The 8,807-nt window shown below is 35.6% G+C and overlaps 1 pseudogene; it reads left to right on the top strand.

The window, feature by feature from the left end:
* Nucleotides 1–1,567: 1,567 nt before the first annotated feature.
* LOC144457684 (spermidine synthase pseudogene) lies at nucleotides 1,568–2,304 on the top strand (annotated as a pseudogene).
* The last annotated feature ends 6,503 nt before the right edge of the window (nucleotides 2,305–8,807 follow it).

The following is an 8,807-nucleotide window of genomic DNA, read 5'->3' as shown; positions in this document are numbered from 1 at the left end:
GGAGAGTTGTTGGTATTTGTTTCATCAGCTCTCTAGAGTCTCATTAAAACTTTTTTGGGTACAAAGAAACCATTAGACAGACCTTTAAGGAAGAATTCTGCAACCCACATATTAGACCAACCATCACCTTGTCCAACTTTAGAGGCTGCAAAAGCCCTGTGATCAGACTGAGTATGACCCAAGCTTGGGTTTCGAATGTCCAGGAGCTCCCCAGTGATAAGATACTATTTTTGTGATTTTCTGGAAAGATATAGGCTGTATTTAAGACACACAGAAACAAATTGCTGTGGTTTTTGTTTGTTTGTTTGTTTTGTTTTGTTTTGTTTTGCCACACTGTTTAGGCTGACAGTATGACCACTGGAGGCTATGAAGGTAGGGCTGCTGTTTGTGAATCATAAGACTTTCTTAGCAGTGGGTTGTTCATACAGCACTTTCAGCCACTGAATGTGTGTGGGAAGGTGGAGAGATTGGGGTGGAGGGGGGAGGGAGAGGAGCATCCATACCACTAATTGGTTAAAAGCTACTCCTCTGTCTGGCTACTAGGTAGCAGACACCACATAAGACCACAATTACTAGTCCTTAGCGAGGTTTATTGCCTTGAGTGCCCTGTACATGATTATTCATATTTGTCCAGAAACTTAAAAGCCTCAAATGAATAAAATTATTTATATGACAACTGTTTTAAAACTCAGAAACCAATATCTTCAACAGGCATCACACAGGCTTTTTTTCCTCTGGTCTTACTTCTGTTTTAAAAAAATGAACTTTGCAAACATCAACAAATATGAGCATTTCCCATATATGAAAAAGATAGAGAAAAGATTGCCCATGAGATGCTGAATGTCTATTATTTTTTTTATTACATTGTTTTTTAATACAAATAAATTCAGTCACATTAGTTCCAAAGAGGCCCTGCTTGGCTGTGTCTCACTCTGAACTTCTGTTTGCAAAATTTTAAATGTTTTATTCACTCACTCTTCTCTTTTTCTTTTTTCTTTTCTCTGATATTATCGTCAATACCCTTTCTCCCAATTTATTCCACATCCCAAAAACACCCTGCAGTTTAATAAAAAAGAAGTCAGACAAAAACAAAATGTACATAGTGACCATGAATGAAAATTTATGTCTTATTCTGCATCTCTAATCCATCACGCCCCTATCAAGATATGGAACATGTTTTTTCATTGATCTTCAGGAATCCTGGGTGCTCATTACATTGTTCCGAGTACTTAAATTCTTTACACTGTTGTAGTTATATAAAATCATTTACCTGATTCAGCTTATTGCACTCTGGGCAAATTCATGCAGGTCTTCCTTGAACCAAGTACTTTCTGTCATTTGTTAGGTCCTTAAATTCATATGCCATAATTTTTTCAATCATTCCCCAGTTTCTGGGCACCTATTTTATTTCTAGTTCGTTGCTAAAAAAAAAAGTTATGCTATAAATATTTTTGTATATACAGTCTTTTCCCTCTTTTCTTCAATCTTTATTGGGGCATGTACTTAGTAGTTATATATGCAGGTTAATAATTCCTCTACCTAAGCTTCCTGGGAGGGCCAGGTTCCTATGTTAGGCCAAGTTTTGTCTCAACACTCCTGCAACAAGGGCATCTTGGCTTTTTATGCTCATGATAAAACCAACCATGATGTCCTTGTGCAGGATAGAGTCCTCCAATGCATAGATACAGATGAATTCTCATGTCAGGAGATGGTTGCCAATCTGTTCCTATGCAGCCATCTGAGCCCTCAAAAGGTACTGATCATTATTAGCAGGGAAGGGGGTGGTACAATATTCATCAGTGGAATAAGTGACCCAGCGTGAGATTGTTAAGGTTGTGATCCAGATCTCTAAGAAATATCTTAGGGTTTTAACAATGGGCTACTTAAGCTGGAAACTATTCCTATATGTGGAAGGTAGCTTTAAATTCATGGAACAGAATTAGGATGCTGTCAATGTCATTATCATTGACTCCTGTGACGCATGGATTCTGACTTGAGCTTGCTCAGTCTTATTTGAAGCTGAAGAAGATAGAATTGAAAGAGAGTGGTAATTTCTTCTGTCAGGCTAAGTACTAATACCTATTTTTGGACCCCAACAAGAAAATGGAACAGTTCTACAAGTCTTTATTTCCTGTTGTGGAATATGCCTACTATTCCATCTCCATTTATCCTAGTGGCCAGATCAGCTTCATCCTCTGCAGCAAAACCTACAGAACTAACTTCTAAGAGCCAGTGCAGCAACTGACACAGGAACATATTGAGAAGGTAAATCTGAAACACAGCAACTCAGACTGCACTGCATAGTTTCCTAGGAGAGATTATATATCTACTCTAAAAATTTTAGCTTGCCCATCCACACAAGAAAAATCAAGTGGATGAAGAAATTCTATTGCCTAGAATATGACATGCAATTGGATGGACAATCTATAGAGTTTGTCCATAAGTGTGTGTGTGTGTGTGTGTGTGTGTGTGTGTGTGCGTGTGTGTGTGTGTAATATTGTACTGTAAAGGTAGTAAAAATGAATGAGTTGATCCCATAATTAAAAAAGAAAAAAAAAAGTTGTTGTGTTTTTTTTTATTAATAAAGCTGAAATGGTCATTTAAGGCCCTGAATCATGCATAAGGACACCAGAACATCCACCTCAGTTTCTCTCAGACACTTCAAGGCACAAATAGTAACTTCAGCGTGCTCACATACTTGCCTCTGAGGACCCTGACTGGCACTTTAAGTTCCTCTATTGACTGAGGACCTAGACTTTTGCCAGTCATTCTTCAAATTGTTGAAGTATTACTAAAGTTAGAACATACTCAAATCATCGTCTTCACTCACCCACCCCACCTTTACGTCATGATCTGCTGGGCAGGTGAGGGCAGAAGGAGAGTGCAAGATATCTGTCTGTGTCTATCCAGTCTGGTCACTGAGCATTTATTAATATTTATCATGTGTGTATAGAATTCTATTCTCTAACAGCACCCTCAACCAAATAATGAATTTATAACTGAAAGTAAACAATAAATTAATAAGACAATCTTTCTGTATTTTCACCCCTCCCCCATGAACAATGGTTATTGCTTATTTTTGTCATATTTATCATTCTGATTAATAATGATAGTCATACATACTGTGTTACAGTTTGTATAGACTTTAGAAATATTATCTCATTTTATCTTTATAACAACCATGGAGTCCTTTTATTATTATCTCTAGTGTACAGATAGATGAAGAAATTGAAGTAGAGAGAGGATGAGTAAATTGCCCAGGGCCATATTAAAAGTCTGAGGGAGGATTTAAATTCAGGTGTCTCTGATTTCAGGTCTAGCACTCTATCCACTAGGTTTAAGGTGAAACTTCTGTCTTAATTTACATTTTTTTTTTATTATTACAGATTCAGAGTACCTTTTCAAATGATTGAGGACCATTTCCTATCCTGTTCCTCTAATTAGTTTTTCATGTAGCATTCATATCTAGATATTCTATACATTTGACACATTGTCATAAACGGTGTGAGATATTGGTCTACATTTAATTTCTACCATAGACTACTTTCCAATTTTGCCATCATGTTTTGTCAGATTAGAATGAAAGAGATATTCTAGTAGTTGGCTTTGGGTTTATTCAACATTATGCTACTATGTTCAACTGTTTTTGGATCTTGAGTATCTAACGTTTTTCTACTTGTGTATATAGATAAAGATATATGCATGTACATATCTTCATATGTGTATGTGTGTGTGTGTGTGTGTATATATATATATATATATATATATATATATATATATATATATATATATATATATATTCTTAACCAGTACCAAATAGTCTTGAAAATCATCTTTTTTATAGTGTAGTTTGATATTTGGTACTGCTAGAACCCTTTCCTTCCTCCTTCCTTCATGCATGCATGCATGTATATGTGTATTATATATACATAAACAGATATGGTATACATATATGTGGGTTTAAACACACACACACATATTTCCCTCAGTATTTATATTTAAATTTTGTTCTTTCAAATAAATTGATTTTATTTTTTAATATTATAAAAGTTTCATATATTGTCTAGTTCTACAAAAATGTAAAGATTTTAATATTAAGTTTGAGATAGGAATTTCTTTCTTAGTATTTTCAAATAGATGGATGTAATAATGGTGGAGATAAACATAGGACATAGGCTAGAACTCTGCAGCTCCTCCCACTAAGAATGTGGCTTTATCATGAAACTTAGCCACCTCCAGCAATCTGGCCAGGAGAATCCATCTTCATCCAAAACATTCTTTTTGGCTTTCTTTTTCATGAGCAGGATTACCCTAAACTCTAATGGAGAGGTACAAGGACAGGACTCATTTCCCTAAGGTAAGAGTTCACCCAACCTGGATTCTATTTATACTCTAAACAAAAGTTAGATCTCCTAGTTGGGTGGGGTCCTTCCCAAGATTGAAGAGCATGCTCCTTGAGGGCTAGGGGCAATCTCAAAAAGTCGTGTCTTTCAGAGACTGACTTTAGCAAGAGCTGGACCTTAATGAGGCAACTGGAAAAAAAAAAGCCTGACTTCCAATTTAATAACTGGTTATTAATATAATAGTATGATAATAATTTCTCTCAAAGCCTAGTCTGGAGCATAGAATGTAATTTGTTAAGTGTTTAGGAGAGATTCAAAGTATTATGAGAAACTCAGGCCAAAATGAACGCTATTCAAAGCCACATTATCTGACTGAATTAATAAGACAATGTCAAGGCCGCAATGACCTAGTCACTAGATTGCTAGCCTCAGAATCAGGTAGATAGAAGTCTTGGATTGTACTCTAACTGGCCATGTGACTTCATTTCTCTTCTCCTCAGGATCTCAATTTCTTCATTTATAAAATAAGGGTACATTTAGTGTTAAGGTGGTAAAGAATGCTGTTCATTAAGTGATGTGTAGGATCTTTTCCATCTCTATTGCTTTATGATTCTGTCTTTTATATTAATAACTAATTATTGAACTAGGACTAAGGTTTTTCCCCTTTTACACTTCCTCATTCAGAAATTAGCCCCGATAGGTTATTCAGGGAAGTCTTTGAAATGCAGGCCTGATACTGAGAGGGGAAACACTGATCTGTTCAAAAGGTAAAGAAATTTGAGTTTATGTGAATTGATGGATTCCAGCCCATCGCGTTTTACTCAGATAGGTCTGGGAAAATATGGATTCTCCCTTTTGCTAGAGGAGTGATAGGAATATAGGTTAGTCTCTTTGACCAAGACTGAGTGATCACTCATGTACTTAGACCCTAATTAGAATAGTTCCACCTTTCATTATAACATTCATTCCCTCATTAAATGTTTAACCAATCAGAGTTGATTTCCAACCTAAGGAACACCAACTTTTCCAAGAGCATATAAACATTGAGTGGGTTCCATGAAAATTCTTTGGCGTTCAAGAGTGTCACTGACCCTTTTTATTAATCATATGCTAGCTGATTAATAAAATTATTAATTAATCAGAAACTATATCTCTTGAACTTTTTAAATATCACAATTCATTGATCATTTTATAAGGAGGAAACAAATTTGGAGAAACAAAATGACTGGCCAAAGGCAACATTCCTCAGAAGTGTTGGACTGAATTTAAAATCAAGTTTTCTTGACTCCACACCCAGGGTTCTTTCTACAATATCACTTAGTCTTTGTGTATGTATATACATATACATATACATACACATATACATATACATATACATATACATATACATATACATATACATATACATATACATATACATATACATATACATATACATATACATATACATATACATATACATATACATACACATACACATACATCTATGTATGTGCATGTACGTATATACACATATATACACATATGTGTGTATATATGTATGTATGTATGTGTGTATATACATATATATATATACATTATATATATACATATATATACATATATATATATGTAATGATATTAATTGGCAATAAGGACACACCAAGGGGGAAAAAATCTTAATGTCTGAATTTGGAAATCCTGAATTACTCTTTCTGGCACATGTGACCAACCAGATGGAGAACCAGACATTTCATCTGATCATTATGACTTCTCAAACATCTCCAAAACAGAAACTATTCACCAAAGATAAAGCAATTTCAGCTGTCTCTATGATCTTGGACATCAAGACCCCCAAAGGCCCCAATCCATGAAATAAGGCCTAACTCAAAATCAATAAGCATCCCCTTCCTCACCTTCCAACATACTTCTGACAGCAAGGCTGCACTAGCAAACCCAACCCATGGGATTGCAAGAGAAAGCAAGTGCACATCCTAACCACCTCTTTCCCGTGCCTAGATAGTCAAATTACAAACTGAAAATGGGCTGAGGCTATGATAGATAGCACCACTCCAGGGTTCTGTGCTGCACCAGGGCTCTACAGGAGAGTGGATGAACAGCGGACACAGAGCAGGAACACCCTGATCCCTACCTCCTTTCAGTGCAAAAGATATCCAGACTCCAAATAGTGGAAATTTTCACAGGCTACAATAATAGCAGTGTCGTACTACTTTGTATCATTAGTCCAGGAAAATGAGGAACAAAAGAAATGTGGCAGGATACTGTGTTACTGTGTGGGGGAAGGAAGGTGGGGACTTCAGTAAGCCTGAAGGAAAGAGCCCAGCACCAGCTAGAGACAGTTCTGTCCCAGCAAAGTCATTTAGGATGGAGACCTAGGCTGGTGAATACCTACGTGAGAAGGATACTTGGAGATCCAGAAAACCCAACATCATCAGAAAGAGAGTCAGAAATGAACAACAGGAAAAAAAATAAGGGAGGAGGACACAAAAAGACTGAAATTACCAAAGATATTAGGAGGAGCCAAACTCAAAAACCTTGAGCACAAACAGATAAATCAACAGGGAAGACATTAACAGGAGACAGAAATACGACCTACAGATTTCATAAAAGAGTTCAGGAACCTATGAATAAATACTGCAAAAGCAAGGACAATTGTTCAACACGTTATTAGATAGAAGACCCTGTGGATTTTGAGAATTACATGGAGCTATAATACACTATTCCTGAGTTGTTTAAAGAGAAAGAGAATTGCAAAATTAAAGATCTACACAGCAGAAATACTTAGTAGAATAGAAAAACCTGAATCCACACTAGCAAGATTAACCAAAGAAGCAAAAGAGAGAGCATTTTTATAACAAAATAATTTCACCAGCATGGATTATAGAACTATCTTGTTGGACAAAAGCATTATAGTGGAGGTGGGAATGGTATTAGTTATAAAAAAGGCTGAAATAGCTGTTGGGTGGGATTAAAAAGAAATCTGTCCTAGAGGTAAATTGTGACAGCATTGATGGATCTATTATAAGGCATCTGAAAAAAATAACATGAAAAACATCTCAAATATTATTAATATTGAAAAAGATACCTGAGATCAATTGCTACAGACCTATTTGCCTATTTTTTCCATTTATACCAATGTTTTCTAACACACACACACACACACACACACACACACACACACACATACACACACACACTGAGAGGATATTTAATTAAGGTATTAGTAAGAGATAGGCAATTTCACACAATATTCCATAGTTGATCTAATACTTACCATCATGCAATTGACGAAAAGATGTAAAGATTATACAATCACATTGTGCTTATTGTTTGTTGACTATTAAAAAAATTATTGGATAAAACAAATACCATCTTAAAAGCTCACTTCCAGCAAGATATTCCTTATCTATTCCTCAAAATTTTTCAACAGTTCTTGAGAAAATTATAAGAGACAACCTTTTTTGAATAATCCTTTGATCATAAATGTAAAATAATAAAGACAATTGGGAGACATATGATCTATAAAAATGTTGGCTACTATGATGGAAGAGATTCAATGTAAAGCCCAAGTTTAAGATAAATTCTCTACTAATAGTTATATCTTCCAGCTGCTCCAGTTTGTGAAAGACGTTACACTGTTTTTTATCAACCCTTGAAATACGCCAGATCCTCTTTAAAGAGACACCTCCTCAAAATAGTTTGGTCTGATCGCACACACACACACACACACACACACACACACACACACACACGTGGATGAAAAATGTTTATTGACTAGATTGAAAGGCAGTTTGATAGATAACCTATATAGCTTTCCAGAAGCATGTTTGTCTTGGTCAAGCAGCACAAATGAATAAGACATTAGTAAATAGAATTCCTGGATCAAAAGGTATGGACATTTGTGTGACTTTATTTCCATGTTTGCAAATTGCCTTCCAAAGTGATTCACAACTCCACTGACAATGGACTGGTAAATCAGTCTGCCCACAACCCCTCCAGTATTGACTATTTCCTTCTTTTATCATCTTTGCCAGATTGTTTGATGTGGAGTGAAATTTCAGGATTGTTTGATTTGTATTTCTCTTATTAATAGCAATTTGGAAAGTTCTTTTCTAAGATTGTTAATAATTTAAAGTCAGGAGAAAGAAATGTAAATCTCTTCATTAGGGGAAATACATTGTGTTGAACTAATGGAAAGTCCTAAACGATAGCCTTATAGGTTGTTGCAGCATGGGTGGGTTGCCCTGTGCATTATTGAAAGGCATATCCAAATCCAGTAGATCACACATTCGTTTGATTGTTGAATGAGAACTGCAATGAAATATTATTTTAAAAAATATGATTCAGGGGATTCATCTTGGTTCTATGGATGAAAAACCAAGCCTAGAATAAAGAAGATCCAAATTCAAGCTCTGCTGGTGCTTGTAACCATGGGCAAATAACTTGACTGCTTATTACTCCCAG

Source organism: Phascolarctos cinereus, unplaced genomic scaffold (assembly GCF_003287225.1).
Source record: "Phascolarctos cinereus isolate Bilbo 61053 unplaced genomic scaffold, phaCin_HiC Scaffold_5;HRSCAF=322, whole genome shotgun sequence".
NCBI lineage: Eukaryota > Metazoa > Chordata > Mammalia > Diprotodontia > Phascolarctidae > Phascolarctos > Phascolarctos cinereus.
Note: the sequence above shows the minus strand (reverse complement) of the source record. Positions and strands in the feature narration are given on the sequence as shown.